The sequence below is a fragment of the Rhinoderma darwinii genome, chromosome 4 (assembly GCF_050947455.1).
Source record: "Rhinoderma darwinii isolate aRhiDar2 chromosome 4, aRhiDar2.hap1, whole genome shotgun sequence".
Classification (NCBI taxonomy): domain Eukaryota; kingdom Metazoa; phylum Chordata; class Amphibia; order Anura; family Rhinodermatidae; genus Rhinoderma; species Rhinoderma darwinii.
The window spans coordinates 380,073,403-380,101,135 of NC_134690.1; the positions used below are offsets into that span (position 1 = coordinate 380,073,403).

The window sequence follows — 27,733 nt, forward strand, 5'->3', positions numbered from 1 at the left end:
CGATCTCCTGTTTTCAGCGACCACCTGTGCCGGGTTGTCACAGCAACTGGCACTCACTGATTACGTCAGTCCCGGCAGCCTGTTTACAGGGGAATCTGGCCTGCTAGCCAGTAGCGGATTACATAGACTAAAGGCCCTGGACTGTTTCCCAAACTTGGGCCACCCCTTCCCCGGCGCCTTACCACGCCATGTCTATACTCAACACCACCTTCCTGTACTAGCATTGACAGCTGGGCCTTACCAATCCCCATGTCAAAGAACTGTGTCCCTACATACTGATGGTCTCCAATAATCGCTGACAATAATAGATTGTGCAGGGACACATCTTCCTGACAAGGGGAATGGTAACACTCAGTTGTCAATTAGTCCTCGACTACGTGGAGACTTTTTGTGAAATACAATGATTTTCTATAACAGACTTGTCAGAAGAGGTGACAGCTCCTTTATAAAACCAGTGACTCACAGGAGACATCTCTGTTGGGAGTCATTCACTTTCCTTTTCTTCTCCATCCGGCCCGGACCGCCATGATGATTTCCGAAAAATTGCACAGTTTGCTTCCCAGATGCCAGACCAGACCACCACATACAGACCTCAGACCCCCTAAATGCAGACTCCAGACAAAACCCCCTAAACTAATACAGACCCCAGACCAGAACTAAATACAGACCTCATACAATACCCAATAAGTACAGACCCCAGTTTCAACCCCCTAAACTAATATAGACCCCAGACCAGACCCCATTAACTAATGCAGACCCCATAAACTAATAGACCCCCATACAGAATCCCTAAATACAGATCCCAGACCAGACCCCATAAACTAATACAGACACCAGACTCCCTAAACTCATACAGACCCCAGACCAGAATCCCTAAATACAGACCCCCTGACCATAGATACTGATATTTATACATAAATACAGACGTGTGCATGAGGCCTTAGCTTGTGGATAATTAATATTGACCCTGACTCTGACCCTGATCTTGACCTTGCCTTGTTTTTGGATTCTTCATTTGTCTCGTACCTTCGGATTGTTGTCTCTTATCTGTAATTTGACATGCTGGATTTTGACTCCTGGCCGTCCTCGGACTACGTCTTCGTCTCCTCCTCCGCCCAGTCGCATCCTGACCTCTCTCCTAGCAATGACCCTTGGCTATGTTCCTGACTTCACCTTTGCCTCTGCTGTTCAAACGCCGCCATTCGGGAACCGTGATATTGGAATCCCACGGGACAGTACATACCTCTTTGTGGGGGTTAAGGTTGAGGCATGGCGAAATTCCTAAGACTCTGCACTTCTGTTTAGCCAGCACCAAACCAATTGTGGTTCAAGTATGCACTTCCCTGGTGAGAAACTTGACACACAGCCAACCTTCCTCTGTCACCAAGGATCGATGTGCCATAAATGTTTTAGTGAAAAAAACGTAATGAAAGGGATTTTATGAGATTAGAGTGAATGGTACTAAACTGCAATACCAGACTCAGACTATAGACAAGAGTGGTGCTATTTCTGGTAGGAAGCAGCCATGTTTTTCTAAAATCATATAACCCCTTTAAGACAAATTGCTCCCTTCCGAGAGAGTTGGACTCCATAGAAGCCTGTGTTTTTTTTCTTTGCTTGACATTGTAGGATGAAAATACAATATAATTATGTTTAGTTGAAAAGATATTTTCTTTCGATTTGTATTGACATATGTTTTTAGTAAAATGCTAGTTTAGTTTCAAAATTATCTTTCAACCTTTCAGAATTCTCTATTTTCCTCCTCACAATGAATGTTATATATACAACCTGCTACAATGATCACTGTGATAATTGGAAAGACGTTCCCTTTATTTGGAGGCCATACTTCTCGTATTTTTTTACTAGTGGGAGCTGAGTGAAATTGTTTAGAAGCTCTAACCCCGAGCACCTGTTATGAACCTGAGGCCATTGTTCCCCATTTACCTTGCATAAATATTTGTATATTGTGTGACTGGGTTATTTCTGTAGGGTTGGCACAGAGTTTGTAGAACGCAGCAGCCACTTGTCCCTCCACAACAATGCAGAAAGGCAGCAGAGAATAGGCATTGATCTGCAGGCTGGAATTCTATTCAATACTTGTAAAACAGATTAATCCTTCATCTTCAGGCCATGTAGACAAATCTGAAACATCCACATCTGGTAATCACTTGGGAGTTAACATTGTTAATTGGAGGTAATTGCCTAGAGGGTTATAAAATATTCATTGTCTGTATATAAATGGGTGAATTCTGAGCAAATGCGGTTGGGTGATTTTCACCTTATAAAATATTATCAAAAGTCAGCATTGCATGTTTTATGTTCAGATGTATTCTCTCGGTAAAATGATTAGGGTATGTTCACACATGACGCTTTTTGTATGTTTTTGCTGCAGGAGCCAGACACTACATTGTCAGGATGACACCTTTAAAGGGGTTGTCCGCTTTGGACAATCCCTACTTATTAGAAGGATCCCTTGACAATAAGCTGTTCACAAAGTGTTCTCCTGCTGGGACCCGCAGCGATCAGCTGTAATCTGTGGGGAAACTTGGCAGTAAGTGTTCAATTTCCCTGCAGAGCCACCACAGGGGAAATTAAGCATTACACATTGCTCATTCATATTATTGGGTTGTACTTGTAATGTAGGACAGGACACGACCTCCAGAGCATGACCTGCCTAGGTAGAGTCGTGGGTTAACCTTAAACCATACTATCCCCCATCCCCATTTAGTAACGACACATGACACCGAGGTTGGATGTGAAATGGCCACAGCAGCCGTTTATTAATTTCACAGTTTTATAAAAACAATTTAAATCCGAAACATTCGGATAACTAGTTAGGAATCCACCAGAGAATTCCTCCTAATAATTCACATGACCCAACATGGGTCAGAATCATAAATAACAATTAAACGTTAACATTAACCCGAGCAGAGGAAGTCCTTGAAGCCCCTTCAGATGTTCCTTTCAAGAACACACCGAATTAGCCATCTGCAAACCACTAATTACCTCCAGCCGTAAACCAGCTCGGAAGCACCGTTCACCTCTGCAGATGGCTCCAACCACTAGAAGTCCACTTCAAGGGGATAACACCCGATGAAGCCCTCAAGTGATATACCGACCACTAGAAGTCCACTTCAAAGGGATAACACCCGATGAAGCCTTCAAGTGACATACCTTCTACCAGAAGACCACTTCAAAGGGATAACACCCGATGAAGTCTTCAACCATGTACCTTTTTTGGGGGACGCATACCCCCGATGCGACCCCCCCACCATTTTGTACTGACTGGCCTCAAGGACTCCCCCCGCCAGCTGCCATGACAACAGAACCTACTCCGGAAAAAAGAAAAACATGTTAAATAAGCACACAAAATAAAACACAACGCTCATAGCCAGACGTACATAAGACCTAAGGAGTAACAAAACAAGGGTGGGAGGGTGGGAGCTTTGCTTACTGTGTGTTACTCCTCCCGCTGCTTCCGGCTCAATGCCGAGAAACAGCGGGAAGCGCAGTAACGGCCCCCCCGCCCCCCTTAACTCCTCCCCGTCCCTCCTTCAGCTCCTTCAACTTTCCCTGACCTCGTAACATTAACCCTTTCCCTACCAGGACGGTCATGTCGGCTTCCCTTAAGCCTGCAGCTGCGTCCAGCCTCTTCTAGAGATACACTTTGTAACTGCTCACTCCTTAGAACAGTGGATCTTCTCTATTTAAACAGAATTCTCTGGTAGGGTATATGAAAGTGGGTTTTCTAAAGTAGGCAACCCCTTTCACTCCTTCCTAACATTTCACGTACATGTGTGTCAAAGTTAGGAGGAGGGAAGAATGGAGCTAACTCAGGAGCTGAGCCCGCTCCATACACAGTGGGTGTTAGTTGTATATTAGGGCCTGTTCACATCACCGTTCGCTTTCCGTTCCGGGGTTCCGTCGGAGGTTTCCGTTGAGTGAACCCCGCAACGGAAAGTGAAAGTGAAACCACAGCTTCCGTTTCAGTCACCATTGATATCAATGGTGACGGAAACATCGCTAATGGTTTCCGTTCGTCACCATTCCGGCAGGTTTCCGGTTTTCCGACGGAATCAATAGCTCAGTCGACTCCGCTATTGATTCCGTCAGAGAAGCGGAAACCTGCCGGAATGGTGACGAACAGAAACCATTAGCGATGTTTCCGTCACCATTGATATCAATGGTGACTGAAACGGAAGCTGTGGTTCCGCTTTCACTTTCCGTTGCGGGGTTCACCCGACAGAAAGCTCAGACGGAATCCCATAACGGAAAGCGAACGGTGATGTGAACAGGCCCTAACAGCTGACACCTTGTTTGAAAATCACTGTATTCCCGATGGTTTAACCACTTAGATGACGCAGTCAATAGCGATTGCAGTAACTAAGCCATTATGCAGAGGGGGGGGGGGGCTCTCTGTTAACCTATGATGCCTCACGTGACGCAATCGCAAGGGGTTGTCGGAGGCCTAATGAAGTTCTCCAGGTCTGCCATGTTAGTATTTCTATTGAACACTGCAAGAGGCAAGGTTCAAAGGGGTTTTCCAGTCCCATAAAATGGATGGCCTATCCTCAGGAAAGGCCAACAATATGTGATCGGTCGGGGTCCAACTTCCGGCACCCCGCCGATCAGCTGTTTTGAAGGGGCCACACCGCTCGTATGAGCCTCTGGCATGGCCTAATAGGCAGATACTGGTGGAAGACCTGGGGGCTTTCGCCTGGCTGTCGGCTGCAATGATAACCCATCGGTAAAAAAGACAGAGGAAAACTGTAATCCAGCACCAGGTAATATTAAAAGGAACGATGTTCCAACTTTATTTCCAAACTATATAAAATTCAAATACAGGGATGGTTCGCAAATGGTGAGAATGCCTACGCTTATGTCCTTATTCATGGCTTGTCATAAATAACACAATGGCATTCCGTAGTTTATATCCGGTCAATATGGTGGAATGCAGTGTAGCATGATACCGGTGCAATGGAACGCAACTTGATTATACGGTACTCATATCATTCCGGAACTCCGGAAGACCTGTATTGCACTTTCTTAAATGCAAAAGCACAAGAAAGTAAAGTTACCATATTATGTATTTTATCAACCACTCATTTAAAAAATATTGTGTCTATCTGAGTATATTTATGGCAGTTAGTAATGACCGGGGGTAAACTTGACGGTAGATGTAATTTCAATATAACATAAAGGGGACAACTTAAGCTATAGAATTAAATTAATCAAGATTAAAATTATTAAACATGTATTGGTCGAAACAAATAGCTACATGTACTGGCAATATTGATGAAAGAGTTGCACAACTTTGTTTTGGATATTATTTTGTAATAAATGTATTATTTTGCTTTAATTTAATCAACAAAGTATAGTCAACAGGAAAATAGATATGAAAGGATCTATAGGAAGTAATGAGAGGGGTGTGAAGATCCGTATTTCAAAGATGACATAACTCCTATCTTCTCATGACCTAAATGATATTTAATAATGGAACATGAGTTCTTTTTTCTAAGATTAAGACCTGATGGATAGCTGGCTTTGAGACCAAAGATCTAAAATGCCTCTCTGTCCAGCAACATACATCTTAGATTACCCCCTCTTGCAGGATTATTGACCCTCTCTATGGCATATGTCTTTAGTGTTTTAACCGACCTATTATGGTGAGTAATAAAGTGTCTGGATGCATTAGAAATGTTGATGATTTTGGGATTTCTTATATAACCTAGGTGTTCAAGATTCCTTATCTTGAATTTTCTATTTGTACATCCAATATACATTAACCTGCAATCAGTACATTCAATGATATATACTACAGATTCACTGTTGCAGTTAATATATGTTTTTATAGAAAAATTTGTAGAACCCTCCGAATCATGGAAAGTTTTGGTGGGTTGAGCAGATAAGCATATTTTGCAAGGATTCGAGCCACATCTATAGAAACTTCTATGATGTAGCCAGGTGGTTTTTGTTTCACAGGATGTAAACAGCGAAGGAGAAAGTGTATTGCCCAAAGTGCGGGCTCTACGCGATACTATACGGCAACTTTCTTTAACCCCTTCCCGCTCCTGGACATACTATTAGGTCATGGTAGCTGTATCGTTCGCGCTCCATGACCTAATAGTACATCCTGCATTCAGCACAGTGGCGCTCGCGCCCCGCGCGTTCATGAGCTGTGATAGCTGCTGTTTCCGACAGCAGGCTATCACAGCTTAATGTGCCGGAACCAGTTGCTATGGTCCCGCCTCGGCGATCGCCGCTATTGGCTAGTCAGTGACAAATAGCGGTGATCGGTCTCTTCACTTTCTCTCCCTGACATCACATCCTGCTGCAACCGCCCTGAACGCCTCTGTTGGAGTTAGCGAGGCGTTCAGAACGGTTGTGAGCAGAGAGACAGAAGAGAGAAGAAGTAAAAAAAAAAGTTACAAAAAAAAAAAAAAAAACACTTTTTTTTGCTTCCCACCTTCCCATCCACTACCCACTCCTGTTCCCTTCCTCCTTGAGTTCCCCCCACGTTTTTGGTCAGTGATCTCCTATCACTGACAACTTTTCAGTCTTCAGGACCACATTTTTTAGTCCCTGGGGAGTTTTTTTCTATATAAAATATATAAAACAAAAAAAAAAAAAAAGTTAAAAAAACAAGAAAAAAAAATAGTTAGTTTAACCAAATTTGAAAATGTTTTCAATCAAGTAACTTTTTATTAAAACAAACAAGTTTTACATTTTCCACAAAACAAGTGCTCTCTTCACACTACAAGCACATGAAATATTCACACACATGTTACACAAGATAACACATAAAAGCTCTCCCATACCCCAACGCCACACCAGTGCACCTGAGCATAACCCCCCCCAATCCGTACAAATATTATGTCATCATATACTTTGACATCTCCCAAGCAAACAAGACAGCAACGGCATTCTTCAGCATTAGTAGTAGCAGTTTCACATGAGTACAGCCCCTCTATGTTTCTCTACCCCCTAGACAAGATTTCTAGATATACCCCTATCTCTGGTCAATTCGACAGAAGCCAAACCCGAGTCATCCAGTCAAGAAGCCCACGTCTCCTCGTGTTTTTTTTAAGCACCCCTTTTAAAGTATATAGGTTTTTCCACTTGGGGCCAATAAAGTACCCTCTTTTTTCACTAACTCTATGGTGTGCTGCCTATTTTTGGATCTCTGTGGATATTGAGAGCTTGGTCTGCTCCCTGAGGCTTGCACCCACATCTTCCTACATCTTTCCACCGGTGCTGCTGGATCTTTTTTGTTTGTTTGTAGGTTTTTCCATAGCTATAAGCCAGTTCACTTTGGCAATGTACTCTGACCGTGTGGGAGGTAACTCCTGCAACCAACGCTGAGCAATCAGCTTCTTTGCCATATATAGCAGACGAGCAACTGCAGTTTTAAACATCTCGGAACCCCTTAAATCCAATTTTGACAACTTAACTGGTTAGATTAGTATTAGGGTTAGTTAGTGTAAGGGAACCGTCAAAAAGCATAGTTAGGTATAGCGGAATTTAGCGTCAGGAATCCGTCACCGTAGTTAGGCTTAGCGTCAGGGAAGTTCACATAAAATCTAGTTAGGTTTAGCGTCAGGCACCCGTCACCGTAGTTAGGTTTAGCGTCAGGGAAGTTCGGAATAATCTAGATAGGTTTAGTGTCAGGGAATCGTCGCCGTAGTTAGGTTTAGCATTAGGGAAGTTCACATAAAATATAGTTAGGTTTAGTGTTAGGAACCCTCGCCCTAGTTAGGCCTCATGCACACTTCCATCACCGTTTTCATGGCCATTTTTCACGGATCCGTGTGTCCGTGATTGGATCAGTGTGCTTCCCGTGTGTACTCCGTGTACACGTCCATGTTTCAGTTTCCGAGAGGAAACTATTCCCATTCACACTATGTACATGATATTGTGAGTGCCGCACATGGTATTCGCTGTCCAGCGGTAGTCGCTGTCCAGGGGCTGCCGATTACTGCAGTCCAATATCTGTCTCTATGTTTACCTCTGCGAGCCCGGTCGTTGCTAGGCGACGGCTCCATCACACAGTTTCCTTCAGTTTTTTTGATGGACCCATTGACTTGTATGGGCCACACGGTCACGGAATCTCAGCCAAAAGTAGGACATGCTCTACTTTTGTCGGAACAGATCAATGGGACCGTCAAAAAAACTGAAGTGTGCATGGCCCCATTGAAATGAATGGGTCAGGGTGTAAGCCGTCAAAAAAATGGCTAGCACCCTGAAGGAAAAAACGGAAGTGGGCATGAGGCCTAGTTTTAGTGTCAGGGAAGTCCACTTGTTCTCTAAAAATAAAGAAAAACAGAAAACAAAACACGCTTTTGTGCCAGTAGTGCTAGCCTATTGCTCCCAGTTAGGGAATATTTTTTATTTTTTTTTGCTGTATATACATTTTGTCTAAGCACAACAAACATGTCCCAACGGACATTTACTGCCGAAGAGGCGTATTCATTTCTGGCCTCCGACACAGACTCGTCGGATGGTGAGACTCTGTTTTATTTGTCGACCTCCTCATCCAGTGATGAAGAGGAGGGACCCCTAGGAGACACCACAGGACCATAACCATAGTTGAAATCCCTGAGAGAAGTGACCCCGCAACAAGTGATACCCCCGAGCGAAGTCACCCCATTTGGACAAAAACACTGAAAAAGGCCATACTTACAAATGGACACAGCCAGGTCAGAAACGCTGAAGGAGTGAGCAGGTGCTTTAAATAATAATAGCCACTCCCACTAGTCCCCTCAAGACTAGTGGGAGTGGCTATTATTATTTAAAGCACCTGCTCACTCCTTCAGCGTTTCTGACCTGGCTGTGTCCATTTGTAAGTATGGCCTTTTTCAGTGTTTTTGTATATGTCCCCTTGTTTTTATCGGTTTTGTCACCCCATTTGGACGCCCACACCAGACAATTATGGACCCCAAATCCCTGAGTACACGGGCAGCTCAGGGATCAAATGTAACACGGCAGGGCTCAGTGAGATGTTTTTTTTAAAGTTCTTTTTCACTGATGAATTTATAGAGCTTATGGTGTCCCAGACAAATTTATATGCCCAACAGTATATAACAAAGAACCCCACATCATTTTATGCCCAATCCCACAGGTGGAATCCTGTAGACGCAGCAGAGTTGGGCAAGTTCTGGGGACTGCTCTTGAACATGGGGCTTCTGAAAAAGCCATCCATTAGGACCTACTGGAGCACAGACATCTTTTTTTTTTTTAAAAACATCATTTTTTATTAACAGTTTTCACATTTTCTTACAAACATTTCACGCAAAGGTTGCATCATGAGTGCACAGCACTCAACTGTCATTAAATTAACCTTGAATTAAATACAACGTAACATAATATACAAACATGGCATAAGTGTCGATCTTCATATAGACCGGAAACATGACTTCCCCCATCCCCGACACGACTTAGGTCATTAATGAGTAGCTACATTTCATTTATCCCCTGACTAGATCAAAGTTGCAAACCCCCTAAAGTGCCTGCCAAGAGCTGCGTGTAATACCACTCTGTGTGCCTGAAAGGCGTAACAATTTCCACTACCTCGGCTGCTGTGCACTGCGATTCTATGAATATTTTCCATTTAGCGAATAGCTTCTTGGTTCCCGTTTCCTTCCGTCTTTCCACCTCCACCCTCTCTAGAACTAATAACTGTTTCAGACGAGACACAATCAGGTCTAACCCCGGCGTGTCTGTTTCCAGGCATTTACTCAGGAGGCATCTCAAGGCCACCAATAAAATCGTGTGCACCAGCAGGGGAGGTGATCTCACCCCTCGAGCACCCTCTTCCTCCGGTGGCCGCGCCTGATGGAACAGTAGCGCTTGAGGCGTCATTGGGAGATTCGTTTTCCAATGAACCTGGAATATATTTGTGTACCATCCCCCAAAATCGCTTCGTATGAACGCACCCCCATACTCCATGCCATAAATTCGTCAGGGGGGTGTTGCATTTGGGACAATACGTAATGCGGTCGGGGAAGCACAGACATCTTATACCACACCCCAATGTACCGTATGGCCATGTCCAGGATGCGTTATGAGGCAATACTTCGCTGCTTACATTATGCTGATAATGAGCAGTGCCCACCCCGAGATGACCCCAGTTTTGACCGTTTATATAAACTAAGACCCCTATTAGACCATTTCAGTGCCCGGTTTGCTCCAGCATACACCCCCGAGAAGTGTATTTCTGTTGATGAGTCCCTGGTACATTTTAAAGAGAGGCTTCAATTCCGCCAGTACCTGCTGGGTAGGAGGGCAAGGTATGGCGTGAAGATGTATAAGCTGTGCGAGAGTGCGTCAGGGTACACTTACAAATTTAGGATATATGAAGGGAAGGACACCTGTATTCAGCCCCCAGAATGCCCCCCTTACTGGGAATTAACGCCAAAATTGTGTGGGGTTTGGTGCACCCACTGCTGGACCAGGGTTACCACCTCTACCTGGATAACTTTCATACTAGCGTCCGACTCCTCAAGTGCCTCGCTTCCAGAAAAAAATCTGAGAGGCCTCCCTAAAACACTTCTTGGGCAAACACTCACAAGGGGTGAGAGCAGGCCACATTCTAGCAGCAACATATTGTTGTCAATACAAGGACAAGAGAGATGTCCTTGTATTGACAACAATACATGGCCACACCAGTACCCATGTACCTGTACGAGGAACCAGTACAAAGACCCCCAAACCAGACTGCATCCTGGACTACAATAGGTACATGGGAGGGGTGGACTTGTCAGGTCAAGTCCTGAAGCCCTACAGCGCCATGCGGAAATCGAGGGTGTGGTATAAGAAGCTGGCCGTGCACATCATATAGATGGCATTGTACAACGCGTACGTGCTACGTCGATGTGCAGGCCAGAGGGGAACTTTCCTGGAATTTCAAGAGGTGGTTATCAAGAACCTAATTTTTAGGGACCAGGAAAAGGGGGGGGCACCCAGTACTTCTGGAAGCGAGGCCACACGCATCATACCAGGGCAACACTTTCCAGGAGAAGTTCCCCAAACTGGCAAGAAGGGCAAAAGTCAAAAGAGGTGCAAAGTCTGCTATAAGAGGGGGATAAGGGAGGACACAATATATCAATGTGACGCCTGTCCCAAAAAACCAGGGCTCTGTATAAAAGATTGTTTTAAAATTTACCATACATCCCTTGATTTTTTATTTACCCTGATGCACTCCGCACAGTTTATCCCCCTCATCTTTCCCTTCTGAGCCCTGCTGTGTGTCCAGGCAGCAGATAACAGCCACATGTAGGGTATTGCCATACCAGGGAGAACCCACATTACAATTTATGGGGTGTATGTCTGAGGTGGCGCATGCTGGGCACAATATATCAGACACTGAAATGGCATATATGTATAGGAAATTGCAAATCTCACTCTGCACCATCTGCTGCGCATTACCTTTTACACAATAACTGTGTGACCAAAATGCTCACTACACCTCTAGATGAATGCCTTAAGCGGTGTAGTTCTTAAAATGGGGTCACTTCTCGGGGGTTTCAACTGTACTGGTACCTCAGGGGTTATGCATACATGACTTAGCACCAGAAAAGCTCCAGTAGGCTAAATGGTGGTTTTTCCCTTCTGAGCCCTGCCATGTGTCCAGGCAGCAGATAACAGCCACATGTAGGGTATTGCTGTACCCGGGGAACCCACATTACAATTTATGGGGTGTATGTCTCTGGTGACACATACTGGGCACAATATATTGGACACTGAAATGGCATATGTATAGGAAATTACAAATCTCACTCTGCACTATCTGCACCATCTGATCCCTCTAGATGAATGCCTTAAGTGGTGTAGTTCTTAAAATGGGGTCACTTCTCGGGGGTTTCAACTGTACTTGTACCTCAGGGGTTCTTCATACATGACTTCGCACCAGAAAAGCTACAGTAGGCCAAATGGTGGTCCTTCCTGTCACGGTCAAAGGGTATGTGGACCCACTAGGCCAATAGCAGATAGCTATGCTTGGGTACCTGAACTAGTCCAGACGGTGGCTGTGGCTTCAGCACGGATGGAGGCCGGTGCAGAAGGTAGCGCCAGACGTGGCGGGCAGTATCCGATGTAGCAGAAGATACTGGACATGGCAGAAGACTCTGGACGTGGCAGAAGACTCTGGACGTGGCAGAAGACACTGGACGTGGCAGAAGACACTGGACGTGGCAAACGATAGCAGGTGCAGTAGACACGACTCCAACACTGGTAGGCACAGGAACAAGGACAATACGGGATACAGGAACGGGTAACAGGGCACGGGTAACAACTGGAACGGGGAAACACTAAGGGACCATTTGCGAGACAGACTGGGATAGACTAACAATGCTCAGGCAAGGATCAGAAGGCCTGGGGCCTTCTTATAGACCAGGAAATCATGGCAGTTGATGATGACGATTTCCCTTGTGCGCGCGCTGGCCCTTTAAGGCCGGGCACGAGCGTGCGCACGCACCCTACGGGACACAGCAGAACGGGGCGGAAGTGAATGCTGGCGTTTCCTAGGAAGGAGATGGGGACCAGCGCTCACGGATCCATGGCTGCGGGCATCGGGAGGTGAGTAAACCCGACGGCCCGCGGCCATGGGCGCTACACTTCCCTTCTGAATCCTCCCATGGGCCCAAACGCCCGTTTATCACCACAAATGGGGTATTGCCGCACTCAGGAGAAATTCCCTGTGAAAATAAGAAATTTTGGTCAAAAACAACATCTTATTGAAACAAATGTAGTTTTTTAAATTTCACAGCCCAATTCAAATACGTGCTGTGAAAAAACTGTAGCGTCAAAATGGTAACAACAACCATAAATGAATTCCTTGAGGGGAGTAGTTTCCAAAATGGGGTCAATTCTTGTGGGTTTCTATTGCTTTGATACCTCTGAGACTCTGCAAATGCGACATGGCACCCGAAAACCAATCCAGCAAAATCTGCACTCTAAAGAACACATAGCGCTCCTTCCTTTCTGAGGCCTCCCATGGGCACAAACGGCAGTTTATCACCACAAATGGGGTATTCCTGCACTCAGGAGAAATTGGGCAACAAGATGGGGTATTTTGTTCCCTGTGAAAATAAGACATTTTGGTCAAAAATGAAATCTTATTGAAACAAATGTCGTTTTTTAAATTTCACAGCCCAATTCAAATACGTGCTTTGAAAAAACTGTGGGGTCAAAATGGTAACAACAACCATAAATGAATTCCTTGAGGGGGATTCCTACTGTTTTGACACCACAACGCCTCTTCAAACCTGGCATGCTGCCTAAAATATATTCTAATAAAAAAAGAGGCCCCAAAATGCACGAGTTGCTTCTTTGCTTCTGGGGCTTGTGTTTTAGTCCACGAGCATACTAGAGCCACATGTACGCACATAATACACGCCCACTTGTACTTTTACTTTTCAACACGCCCAGTTGTACTTTTGCAAGCCTCATTTGCATAAATACGAAAATGGTCATAACTTGGCCAAAAATGCTCGTTTTTTAAAAATAAAAACGTTACTGTAATCTACATTGCAGCGCCTATCTGCTGAAATAGCAGATAGGGGTTGCAAAATCTGGTGACAGAGCCTCTTTAAGGCCCAAACTGGGCTGCGTCTTTAAGGGGTTAAAGAAGGTTGCCGTATAGTATCGCGTAGAGCCCGCACTTTGGGCAATTCACTTTCTCCCTCGCTGTTTACATCGTGTGAAACAAAAACCACCTGGCTACATCATAGAGGTTTCTATAGATGTAGTTCGAATCCTTGCAAAATATGCTTATTTGTGCAACTCTTTGTGCAACTCTTTCATCAATATTGCCAGTATATATAGTTATTTGTTTCGACCAATACTTGTTTAATCATTTTAATCTTGATTTTAATTTAATTCTATAGCTTAAGTTGTCCCCTTTATGTTATATTGAAATTACATCTACTGTTAAGTTTACACCCGGTCATTACTAACCATATTGACTGGATATAAACTACGGAATGCTATTGTGTTATTTATGACAAGCCATGAATAAGGACATAAGCGATGTCCGAAACGCGTAGGCATTATCACCATTTTTCATAACCCATCAGTGTTGTGGGATGCCTATGCGCTGATAGAGGGAACCCCCCCCCCCTTTGTCAAACACTTTAAGGCCTCATGCACACGATTGTGCATTTGCGGCTGTAAACTATCCGCAATTGCGGATAGTATAAAACACATGTTAACCTATCGGCCAATGCACACGACCGTGTTTTCCAAGCTATGACTGAGGACCTTAACGGTCTGAAACGCGTAAGCGTGGTCCCGGGATTTTTGTTTTAAATCTTTTGTTTTAACATGACCTAATAAACCATTTAACTTTTATATCGAGTGCTGGATACACCATCATTGTTCACTTCCATTGCCTAAAAAAACCCACGCCAACTTACACATTAGATAAAAGGTGAGGACGCACGTACCAACGGAACCATACAAATTCCCAACAACTGATACGCTGAACACCAGCCTCATCCAGGCCCCGCCTACTAGCTTCCGTCACAGCCCTGATATGAAATGAATGGGATGAATTATGAGCCACTCCAACAACCCCAACCACCACGCATTTCTTAAAAACAGCAGTGAACTGAAATTTGGACAAGAAGGAACCATCGACATGACATAACATGGCCCATAGACAACGCACCGGGCAGACCTCACTCCCTGGAACTGCAAATATAACCACTCGCTTCCCCTTACCGAATTGATCCGTTTTAGAACCACATCTTCCTGTAAAAGACCACCAGGGCGCCGAGAGCTGGGTGAAACTAGTTCCCCAATCCTGAGGGCCCCGAAAAAGGCTAAAGAGAAAGCGAAATGGAACAAACGATACTCGTGAGGAGAACTCTAAACTAAACCGACCCAGCTACCCAATTTCACCAACAATTGAAAAGAAACCGGCCGCCTGGCATCTTTTTCCGCCGCCCCCTTATGGAAACCTTTTAACGCCTGACCCACTAAGAACTCTATTGTCACGTCCTTCAAACCCCGTAATTTAAAACAAAAAGCGAGGGCCACCATCGAGCGACCGATCATTCTGATTCCGCCGCATGGCCCAAGAAGAAAAGCAGCTCCACTAACCTGTCATCATCCGACCCGACGTCACCCAATGATTCTAACCACTCCTCCCAATAACTCCAGTTGACCGTGTATGCCACCCATGTACTGTCTGCCAACGACCGCCTAATCAAAGTTCCCGCCACTCGAACACCCAATGCCACAGATGGCCCGGACAAACAACACCCACTTCATCTGCATCTGGCACCAACAACCAGAATCAGCTATAGAGTTATCTACACCAGGCACAAGTACCGCCACCACCCAAGCATTCAAACCCAAACACACCAACACCAAATGACGCAGCAGGCGCACAACCGGAGGGGAAGAAGCTGAAATGTTGTTAATAGCCATGACCACCCCCAAGTTATCGCAATGGAACCTCATTTTCCTGTCCCTGAGCCTGTCACCTCAAATGGTTACAGCTATCACGATGGGAAACAGCTCGAGCAGGGCCAAATTGCTTGTGAGTCCCGATTCCGCCCAACTAACCGGCCAAGACCCGTTACACCACTGCCCATGAAAGAAAGCCCCAAAACCCACTACACCCGACGCATCCGTGAATAGATCAACATCAACGTTATCCACCAATGAAGCCATCAAAAAGGAACGGCCATTATAGCACTCAAGGAAATCCTCCCACACTCTGAAATCCGCCTTAAGCTCCGCCGTGAGCCGTATAAAATGGTGAGATTTGCGCACACCTGCCGTAGCCGCAGCCAAAAGACAACAAAAAAACCCTGCCCTTCGGCATGATGCGACACGCAAAGTTACGTTTTCCCAGAAGGGATTCTAGTTCCCTCAAGGTAATTTTCTTAACGACACAGGCCCGAACAACCTCCGATCTCAGCGCCAATAACTTGTCAACCAGGAGACGGCATTCCATTGCCACTGAGTCTATAGTAATGCCCAGAAACTCAATGGTGGTCGTTGGTGGGTCCAACGACCACCATTGAGTTTCTGGGCATTATTGTCAGGAGCCAACGGAACTCCAAAATCACGTGCCACACTATGCACCGCATGCAACAAATTAGCGCTCGATCCCAACACACAAAAAATCATCTAAGTAATGTATAATCGAATCCATCGACTTTCTGTACCACCCATTCCAAAAAATGAGCTAAACGCCTCAAAATAGGCACAGGAAATGGAACAGCCCATCGGGAGGCAATGATCAACATAAACACCCCCTCCCGCCAAAACAGTCCAACAACCATTGACTATCTGGATCTACAGGTAAAAGGTGGAAGGCCGTCTCGACATCCGTTTGTGCCATTAAAGCCCCCGGACCGTGATAGTGCATCCAATTAACCGCAGCATCAAACGACGTGTATATCACGGAGCAGAGGTCGCGATCTATACCGTCGTTAACCGATGCTCCCTTCGGATAAGACAAGTGATGAATCAAACTGAATTTGTTCACCTCCTTCTTGGGGACAACCCCCAATGGAGAGACGACTAAATTTGGCATGGGGACGGAACTAAACGGCCCAGCCATGTGACCCAACTCCACCTCCTTGGTCAATTTGTCCCTAACCACATCGGGATGTTGATAAGCGGACTTCAAATTTGAGGGGGAAGGGGGATGCGAAAACCAATGTCAAAATTGTCAAATGACAGTTGCGCCTTGGGCCTATCAGGATAATTATTTAGAAACTTGACCATCCTTTCCAGTTTCACTGGAGTCACCCCCATGACTGGAATTAAAACCCCCTCCCCTGCCGCGCTTCCCCTTACGTAAGCATTTAGATGCCCCGTGGGAAGAACCATTGCACTGAGAGCAGATGTGCTTGAATTTACACTCTGTACCCAATTTACACTGGTCATAATTGAACTGCCAGCAGAGGCCGAGTTTGGAGTTACCACCAGGGCCGGATTAGGAAGACTGACCCGATGACCCCTCGCTCCTGGGAAAGGACTGGCCCGGTCTAACCAGAGCAGTGACTCGCAACCAAAGGACAATATCCTTATGATCCCACCTAATACTGGGACGAACTGCTTTCCTTTGCCTAAATTGTTCATCATACCTCAGCCAAGCCAGACTGCCGTAAACCCTATTACGGTTCCCAATGGAATCAATATAGCAGAAAAGGGGGGGAACAATGCTCCGGCGCCTTCTCACCTATGACACTAGCTAAAATGGCGAATGCCTGTAACCAGTTAACATACGTTTTGGGTATAAGGCGATAACAGACGCTCCTCCTTCTCTTCCTTCTTACTCTCGTCGCGTTTTCCCTTATCAAGATTACATTTTTCAGGTGGTAATAAGGAAAAAATCTCAACGTATTCGTCCTTCCAATTTTTTTCCTGATCTCCTGTTTTAAATGCATCCCCAAAGGTCCCATAAAGCACACATAAACCTTCCCTCTTGCTTTGTCATCAAGACTAACCCCATTGACCGCCGCCGTCGAGTCAGTCTGAACCGAGACCGCCACCGATTTCGTGGTACCGCCCGCACTCCCCACCGGAGCAGGAAGGCCGCCACTGATGCCCTTCCTTAATCGATCCCACCCACGCCATGTGTGGTGACGGGGTAGGTGATCTGGCGACGCTAGTTCCGTCCAAATGGCCCAACAATTCCCTAACGCAACCGACTAGATCTCGCAGACTATCACCCCCACCATCAACATTCAATAACCCAGACCCCCCATCATGTACAGTCCCCCAAGTCCCAGAACCCCCGAAACCACCCCAGACAGGAAACATAAGGATAGCAGGAAAAGGTAAAGATGGTGAAATGCACTCACCAAGCTGCACTGGGCTGTGGACCCATCAGCTGGGGCGTCCTGCTCACGAAGCTCACCATCATCCAAGTCATCTGCATGCCTGGTTCCCGACCCACTGCAGCACGAACAGGCATGCACTCTAGCCGGAACCGAGGTAAGGGAAGGGCTGACCACCTCCTTCCAAAACCGGCAGTGTGTAGGTTGTGGGAGGGCCGGCCACTCGCTGCCCGTGCCTAAAGCAGGCTCCCTGCCACCTCCATCCGCGGGCACATAACCGGGGGCGGCCGTCGGGTCCTGAGATCGAACTGCAGAACAGGAGAGTGGAGGGGTGGCCGGAAGTGTAGGCCGCAACCCTCCACCTCCGCTGACTCCGCCGCGGAGAAGGATTCCACCCGGCCCTGGCTGCTGGAGTAGAGCCGCCAGAAGCCAGGGACGGAGGGTCCCCTGAGGTGCTCCTCGTGTGGCGCCTAGTCCTCGGAGCCATATCAGGGCTCAGCCGCGTAGGCGGGCGGGAACGCCTAGCACGGTGTGGGGGAGAAGAAGCTGACTAAAGCCGCCACCTGCTCCTCCAGCCAAGCAGGGCCATGCTCAGCAGCAGCTCACAGCTTCTGAATAAAAAATTCCGCTGACGCCATATGAACTGCAGCACATAAAACGAGGAATGCAGGAGTTTGGGTATTATGTACCTGCTGTGTGCTGCTCCCATCTAAAAGACCGGGAACCCAACAACACAGCCTCTAATACCCCTGCTAATCCCTCCCTCCCCATAACGTCCACACCCCTCTTACTAACTCTGCCCCCACCTAGCTGTGCGCTATATCCTACATCCTATCCCTGTCATGTCTGGCCTACCCTCCACTGTGCCAGGGTCAGTCCGGCCTGTGCTGGATGCAGCTCTAGTGCAATTCTATATTGTGCTAACTGAGCACCGGGTATGACAAATGGGAGAGAAGTGTTCAAAAGCTGCTTCTGCCTTTTCTCTGGAGCATGTGGCTGCCCCTCAGGACGCTACATGATTATTTATGCGGGCAGCAATTCGGAGGCGCTGGTACAGACAGCTGGTGGAGGATCCAGACTTCTTTACTGCCTGAGATGAAAAGCAAAAGAGTGTGCCATACCCCAAATAGATAATTGGAAAGTGCAGCGATGGCACTTTAGACCTGCCAAAATGTTGAATCTGATCTCAGGCTTTCAGGGAAGTTCTCACATTGTCTCGTGGATGGCGCACCTCTGAGCTTTCTATAAATGAATCTTTATTATTGATATATTTTTTATGTATTAATAAAGCAGTATTTATTTTAACATGGTCCTCTACTATATGGTAATATTGCCTCAAAGGCTAGAATCAAGATGGAGTAGTAGGACCTGCTATTATATAGGTGTCCATGAATCTACAGCAGCTCTCACTACTGCAATTCTTTGCACAGAGGCTGAAGCTCGACAGAGTGGAACGTTATAATATGCACCAATCCTAATTCTAGCATCTGTAGTGTATGAATAGTAAAATATTGCACAGTATAATATGCCCCCTTAAATTTTATATATACCAAAGTGGTTGAGTTTTTCTTCATCTCATCCACTAGATGGCGATATTAACACACTATAATACAGCTACACGCTTCATAGTGTTGTACCTGAGTAAGGAAGGCCTCATGCACACGACTGTAAAGGATTTTGCTGTCAGCAAATACGGATCTGACTACTACAGATACACATCCGTAGTCATCCGTAATTGCGGAAGCACCCATAGACTTCTATGGGCGAGTCCGCGGCGCAATTAAATGTCCTATAATTTGCGGATCATTTCTATGGCACAGACATACAACCGTAAATATACGGAAAGGTGTCTGTGGCCGATAGCAATGAATGGATTCCGTAATTACGGAAGAAAATTACGGTCGTGTACATGAGGCATTATACAGTATAAGCAACAAAGTTGTATAAATGGGAAAATGTGTTTTTCTAATATCCTATATCTTTGAGCCATTTTTAGTTCTTGACTTTACAAGCCCTAGTCTCCAGCTTTCTGCCTCAGCTTTAGGGCGGATTTACACGAACGTGATATATGTCCATGCAACGCGTGTGATTTTCACGTGCGTCGCACGGACCTATGTTAGTCTATGGGGCCGTGCAGACAGTCCGTGATTTTCACACAGCGTGTGTCCGCTGCGTGAAATGCACGACATGCCCTATATTTCTGCGCTGTTTGCGCATCACGCACCCATTGAAGTCAATGGGTGCGTGAAAATCACGCATGCCACACGGAAGAACTTCCGTGGGACGCGCGTGATTCGCGCATCACCAGTAAGAAGTATGAATGTAAACAGAAAAACACCACGTGCTTTTCTGTTTACAAACATACAAACAGAGTGTCATAATGATGGTGGCTGCGCGAAAATCACGCAGCCGCGCATCATATGGTGATGACACACGGAGCTGTTAAGTGCCTTTTGCGCGCGCAAAACGCTGCATTTTTTGCAAGCGCAAAACGCACACGCTCGTGTAAATCCGCCCTTAGTGTCTATTCACTACGTCAGAGCCATTCGTCAGGAGGATTTCGAAAACCTCCAACAAATGCCACTATATAGGTTGCCCATAGTCTCCCGTGTTAAAAAATATATATAGAATAGTTGACTACACTATTCTATACAGTTGATAAGAAGGTATGCAGATATTGACCCACCCAACAGATGCCAAAAGGACACTCTTTAGGTATCCATTGGGTGAATGTCGTCCTATAGATACGTTAGGCAATCAAACACTACATGAACCACCTCCTGCATTATATTCCGATTTTTTTTTCTTCTAATAGACCACATTCTGTAGACCGATAAATGTCAACCTCCCACTAACTGCAGGTTGTGAATAAATCTGTGTCTTCATCGTCTATGGACGACACTATAGGTTGAGACTTATTGGACTATGGGATATAGTCTATTAGAAAACTTATTATATAAATGGATCTCCCTCTGCAGAGTTCACAATTGCCAACAGTACTGATTTTGGCGGGACAATCTAGACCAGATAGCAAAAGGCCGGAGTTTCTGAAAATTTGTATGCAAAGGTGGTGGTTCTGGTCATTTTCAGGTATTCCTGGGGCAGGGGCTTAAAATGTTTAGATTTGGGGGATTTAAATAACCTGTAACACTAGTTCAATTCTTGTAATTTTATAAGGTGGACATTCATGTATATGGCGATTTAAATCCTCTATGACAAGGTCACCCCAGGAAGTGTTGCCTTGGGGACACTAGAGTAGAGGAAATGCAGGTATCAGGCCTGCAAATAAAAAGACAGATATATATCGTGGAAATGTACTGAGCTATTAAAGAACTAATATTAAATTTTTGTACACTTAGATGGTGTGGTCAAATTGAGATTTATTGCTGTGAAATCCCGTCACAACGCTGCGTTTTTGAGGTAATTAACCACAATTTGAACGCACCATGTGAACATAGCCTAAAGAACTTTTTATAAAACACTTATGTCTGCAGCACTGGAAACGGCTGTAAGGGTATGTGCACACGCAGTGTTTTCAGATGTTTTTCGGGCCGTAAACGTCCCGAAAAACGGCTGAAGAATCGGAAGCAGTATGCCTCCAAACATCTACCCATTGATTTCAATGGGAAAAACGGTGTTCTGTTCCGACAGGGCACAAAAGTGCATGTCACATCTTCAGCCATTTTTGGAGCTGTTTTTCATAGAATCTATAGAAAAACAGCTCCAAAAACGGCCGTTAAAAACGCCACAAAAAACGTGACTGATTAAAAAACGTCTGAAAATCAGGAGCCGTTTTCCCTTGAAAACAGCTCCGTATTTTGAGACGTTTTTTATTTTGTGTGTGCACATACACTAAGATGACGCCAAATAGAGGTGGAGAGTCTGCCCAGAGCTGGGACTATCTGACACGGTATGTAGACGTTTTGGTTACAGGTAAATTCTACTTCATTTTTGCCAACCCACAAACTGCACATTTTTTAGGGCATGCTGTGATTTTCGAAAACTCCAGTATACCTTTATTTATGGCGTTTTTTTCCTACGTTTTCCCCATTGATTTTGATAAGGAAAAAACGACTGCAATGGAAACCGCAACTACAGCTACAACATGAGAAAAAAATGAATTTTCTAAAAATGCTGTTACATTTTTAAAAAAAGGTTTAGACAAATAGGGCCTGACAACGACCATACAAAAGACTTTCGAGACCACCAAAACAGTCACCATCAGATAAACAGTGCCTTAAATAAAGCTAGCCTAGCAATTAGCTTTATGGGGGACGATGCGTCTGATCATACAGTTTACAGGCCATTCAGAGCTCTCTCCTCTGGTTACTAGAAGGGGGTCCCAAATGGGGGTCTACATGATTTCCATATGCCATGATAAATTAGAGCTTTCATTTTTGACAGATAGGAGAAGATAAAGCTCCACCCCAAAATCTAGGTCCACTCCAGTCTACAGGTCGTTTGTGGTATTGCAGCTCAGCCCTATTCACTTCAATGGAGCTGATTTGCAATACCAGACACAACCCATGCACAGGTGTGACGCTGTTTTTAAAAGAAAGCAGCAACGTTTTTCTAATCTTAGACATCTCCTTTAACCCCTTTCCGTCACAGCCATTTTTCGTTTTTTTATTTTCTTAGCGAAAGATAAACCAAACACACTGACTGCCGTTTTTATATATTAAAAAAAAAAATCACTTTCATAGGTTTACATAGCCTTTAAAATCAATCAGTAGCGCTACAAAAACTTTAGGTGTAGCCCTGGCCCTATTCAGGCAGGTATATTGTGTGGTATTTGCATGCTAGACTCTCTGTATTCCGGATTAACCCTTGGACACCTATAGTGCTGTAGGTTCGGTAATAGAACTGCAGTGATCCATGTGGTACCTCCCGAATACAGACAGTTAAAAACAAATACAATACGCCCATTTGAATGAGGTCCGAGAATCTATGGGGCTTAAATTTACAAAAAAGGTGTACCGTAATTGTTCTTTAAATTTTAGTCATTTAGTACTAAATTATGCATTTTCCTGTAGTTAAATAATACAATTCTAAGAAATAAAAAAAAAACAAAAAAACTTTTTGAACGATTTGCAGGTTCTATGTAGGATTTCACAAAGAAAAGTTAAGCCTAAATCCTGTGGTATTGAGGAAAATGAGGGAGGTTGTATCTCTTCCATCAATGGCTGCATGAGTCACTCTCTCCCACATGTGCGCTGAGGAAATCATTTTCATTACCTAGTAGTCTGCTGGAGCTCTTTCTCATCACTTCACTTCTGTGCTGAAAAGAGAAGCCTCTCGTGTTGGAACTCTCCAGGCTGATAAACACCTAAAAGCACTTAAATCCCACAGTCACATAACACTTTACTTCCATCACACACTGGCACGGAAGCATTGACTGTATAATTCATATGTCACCGCAGGTCTTCGAGGTAATGGTTGTACTTATATATTTTTCAATGGAAGCTTAAAGGTCATTTCCCCCTAAAATACATTTTGAAAAATCACCAGTAAATGCTTGAGTCGTCCTTTTATGTTGTTGATAAATATACCACTTTCTTAGTTATGTCTAAATCCGAGTTTCAACCCATAGATTTACCATTACCGCTCACGCATAAGTTCTCTATGGCAGATCTTCATGCTACAATGCTGGGGGTGGTGTATCATGGCAAAAATAGCATTTCCACACTAAACACTGTCCTGGGTGTCACCCACCATGTCCTAACGGTGCCAAGAGATAAAACTGTCAAAACGACTTGGAACAGGCCAGTGGTTCTTATAAGGGTATGTGCACACGATAATGGAAAATACGTCTGAAATTACGGAGCTGTTTTCAGGAGAAAACAGCTCCTGAATTTCAGAAGTAATTGCTCGTACTCGCGTTTTGCAGGGCGTCTTTTACGGACGTAATTTGGAGCTGTTCTTCATTGGAGTCAATGAAAAACGGCTCCAATTACGTCCCAAGAAGTGTCCTGCTCTTCTTTTGACGAGGCTAAGGCTGGGTTCACACGACCTATTTTCAGACGTAATGGAGGCGTTTTACGCCTCGAATTACGTCTGAAAAAACAGCTCCAATATGTCATCAAAAATCTGCGCATTACTTTCAATGGGCTTTACGATGTACTGTGCCGACAACCTGTCATTTTACACGTCGCTGTCAAAAGACGGCGCGTAAAATTACAGCCTCGTCAAAGAAGTGCAGGACACTTCTTGGGACGTAATTGGAGCCGTTTTTCATTGACTCCAATGAAGAACAGCTCCAAATTACGTCCGTAAAAGACGCTCTCGCAAAACGCGAGTACATGCAATTACGTCTGAAATTCAGGAGCTGTTTTCTCCTGAAAACAGCTCCGTAATTTCAGACGTAATTGCAGTTATCGTGTGCACATACCCTAACAGTAATATCTGATCGAGGTAGAGACATTACTAGTTTCACAGAAAGCGGGGCACTGGGGGCAGGACGGGCCAGACGGGGAGGTAGATCGCTCCCAATACAGTAGAGTTTGCAAGCACCGCAGGAGAAAGTATGTTCCGTTTACAGAGACACCGTCATAGAAATCGGTGGCGTTGTGCTTGATACTGTTATGGAAGCACTGTGGCAGTCACTGTTATGGGATGACTATGGCTGGCACAGTTATGAAGCACTATAGCTTCATATTATGTAGGGGACCATCGCTTGAATATATGATGGCGGCACTGTGTTTGCTGACTTTGTTCTGGAGAATACCATGACTGGATTTGTGATGGAGGCACTGTGCTTGGCTTTGTTATAGGGGCACTCTGACTGGCACTGTTACGGGATCACTATGGCTTGCACTGTTTTGAATGCACTGTTATGGGAGAACTATGGCGGGCATTGTTATGAAGCACTGTAGCTGGCCTTATTATATAGGGGACCATCGCTTGAATATGTGATGGAGGCACCGTGTTTGATTTTGATATGGGGACCCCTTGGTTGGCATAGTTGAAAAGGCACTGGGCATCTCAAAGATATTTGCAAACATTCACTCCACCACACATATCTTTCCCCGTCTTCCATATCTCACAGTTGTCAGATTTTCCATTAGATTGGGATAAGCATATATTTGTTGCAGAACTCTCTGCCACTGAAAATCCCTTCCATACACATGAATGGGGTTATTTCTGCAGCATGTGCATCAAGTTCTGCTCCATCTGAACCTGACCTTAGGCCAGGATCACACACACAGTTTTCATGCAGTTTTTAGCTCAGTTTTTTGAGCCAAACACGGAAGTAGACACAAAAGAAAGAAGATGCATCAGTCTTTTTTTATACCTTTCGTTCCTATTGGATTCACTGGCTTTGGCACAAAAAACTGCACCAAAAACTGCATCAAAACTGTGTGTGTGATCGTGAGCTAATAATGTCTATATTGGTGTCACTCAACACCTGAGTAGGATTTTCAATAATAGAACAACCCAAGATACTAAATGATTGCTTTTTATTTTAAGGGGAAATTTTGAAAGTAACAGTGCGAAATAATAATGTCCGGAAACCGAAACAGTTTATCAGATCTTCATGTCAGCTAATCGCTTCTGCTTTCCATCTCTCCCCTCCTTTCAACAGCCTCATATTGTTTCTGGAGTCCTGCCCATTGGCAGAATGCTCAGAAGATGAAGGTTTACAAGTGTGTCCTGAAAGTTAAGAAGCAGCTGCAAAGTAAGAAGCTTCTCTCATTGTGCTGTAAGAATTGGTAATACGTATTATTGGTAATTTTTAGTTTGCAATATATATATATATATATATATATATATATATATATATATATGTATATATATTGCACACCTAGGGCAGGTGCCTGGGCCCACTACCCTTGGGGTTGGCCCACTCAGCCTGCAGGGTGCTGTTGCTGCCGTCGTCACGGCATCACTGTCCATATATGGACAGTGATGTCAGCAGGAGAGAATGAGTCGCAGGCAGAGCGCTAGCGGCTCTGCTCCTGGACTCCGTCTCTGGGGAAGCCACTGACATCAATGTCCATATATGGACAGTGATGTCAGAGAGAGAGAGAAGGAATCCCAGGCAGAGCGCTACCAGCGGCTCTGCCCCGGGACTCCGTCTCTGGGGAAGCCCCTGACATCACTGTCCATATATAGACAGTGTTGTCAGAAGCAGAGCAGTGTCCCAGGCAGAGTGCTTGGAGCGCTCTGCCTGGAACTTTGGCTCTGGGGTTGCCCCTGACATCTCTAGCCGTATATGGACAGTGATGTCAGGGGCTACCCCAGAGCTGGGGAGCCTAAAAGGCACTACCTACAGAGAGGTTGGCTGTGTGCTACTACCAGGGAGGGTGGCTGTGTGGCACTAGCTGGGAGGAGGGTGGCTGTGTGGCACTAGCTGGGAGGAGGGTGGCTGTGTGGCACTAGCTGGGAGGAGGGTGGCTGTGTGGCACTAGCTGGGAGGAGGGGGCTGTGTGGCACTACCTGGGAGGAGGGGGCTGTGTGGCACTAGCTGGAAGGTGATGGGCTGTGTGGCACTACCTGGGGGGGGCTGTGTGCACTACCAGGGAGGGGAGCTGTGTGCCACTACCTGGGAGGGGGCTGTGTGGCACTATCTACAGAGGGCACTACATTTATGGGGGTACAAACTGGGGGCCTAACTTCTATATGGGGGCATATGGGGCACAAAGTGAAGTTTTCTGCCATTTTACTGCCGCTGTGAGTTCCCCCGCAAAGGGGACTACTAAGTCTGTGTCGCCCAAGGGCCCACATAAACCTGAAGCCGGCCCTACCGCTAGTGGTTTATAAATATGATCAGCGCCTGCCTTAGGATAGATGGCGCCCCGTGCGAAATGATCTTTCGATGCCCCACCCCCATCATTTAAAAACAATGCCTCATGAAAAAATTATAATGCCCCTTTAGTGCCCCCATACAGTATAATATTATATATATTGCAACCCCTTTAAGGACACAGTATTTTGTCCTCTAATTGTGCCCACAGTATTATGCCATCTGTTGTACCCCTACACAGTATAATGTCCGCTTAGTGGCCCCCACACAGTATAGTGCTCCCCTGTAGATTTTGCCATACAGCCTCCCTGTAGACCGTGCCATAAGCCCCCACCTCCTCCTTGTAGATCGTGCCATACAGTCCCCCACCTTCCCCTTGTAGACAGTGCCCCCAAACAAAAACTAAAATTGTACTCACCTAGCACGGCGAACTGAGCTGCTTCACGACGGGATCCTTGCGTAGGCCGGCATGATCCTGTAGCCCAGTACAGAGTTTCCCAACTCTGGGAAAAAACGAAAAACAAACGCATACCGAACAGTATACTTTTTTTTTAACATTGGCACCTTTCAGTGACTAATGCTACTGTATGACATACATCACAATGTTTAATGTATACAACATGGGCTGTTTACTAGCTTTTTACTTTTCATATTTGATGGCTTTTCATCTAAACGGATACGTCATGTACTGAGGTCACAAGAGTTAATGACGTATACGTTAAACACATTCCATAGTAGTCTATGTGTGATAGGCATATGTCACAGCCATCTAATAGTGCCATCCTTCACCCATAGATAATTACGGGATCCGTTTAACGTATACGTATCAGTTTAGGGCTTGTTTACATCAGCATTTGGTTTCCGTTCATTCGTACCGTTCAACTTTTCCATTGGAGGAACAAATGAACGGAAACCATAGCTTCCGTTTGCATTACCATTGATTTGAATGGTAATGCTTCCGTTGCATTTGGTTTCCGTTACCTTTTTTTAGCGGAAATAATAACGTAGTCGACTACACTATTGTTTCCGTGAAAAAAATTGGAAACTTTACGGAACGGAAGCAAACGGAAAGCAACTGAAACTGAAGAATTACCTTTGAAATCAATGGTAATGCAAACGGAAGCTATAGTTTCTGTTCGGCTTTCCGTTCATCGGTTCTTCCGACGGAAAGGTTGATCGGAACCCATGAACG

At 45.2% G+C, this 27,733-nt stretch overlaps 1 long non-coding RNA gene across 1 annotated transcript in view; it reads left to right on the forward strand.

Moving 5' to 3' along the window:
- The first annotated feature begins 2,057 nt into the window (after positions 1–2,057).
- Positions 2,058–27,733, forward strand: part of LOC142761380 (uncharacterized) — a 45,521-nt gene continuing 19,845 nt past the window's right edge. The window contains exons 1-2 of the long non-coding RNA XR_012883623.1: positions 2,058–2,194; positions 25,381–25,473. This is a non-coding gene — a long non-coding RNA (uncharacterized LOC142761380). The remainder of the gene's footprint in view (positions 2,195–25,380; positions 25,474–27,733) is intronic.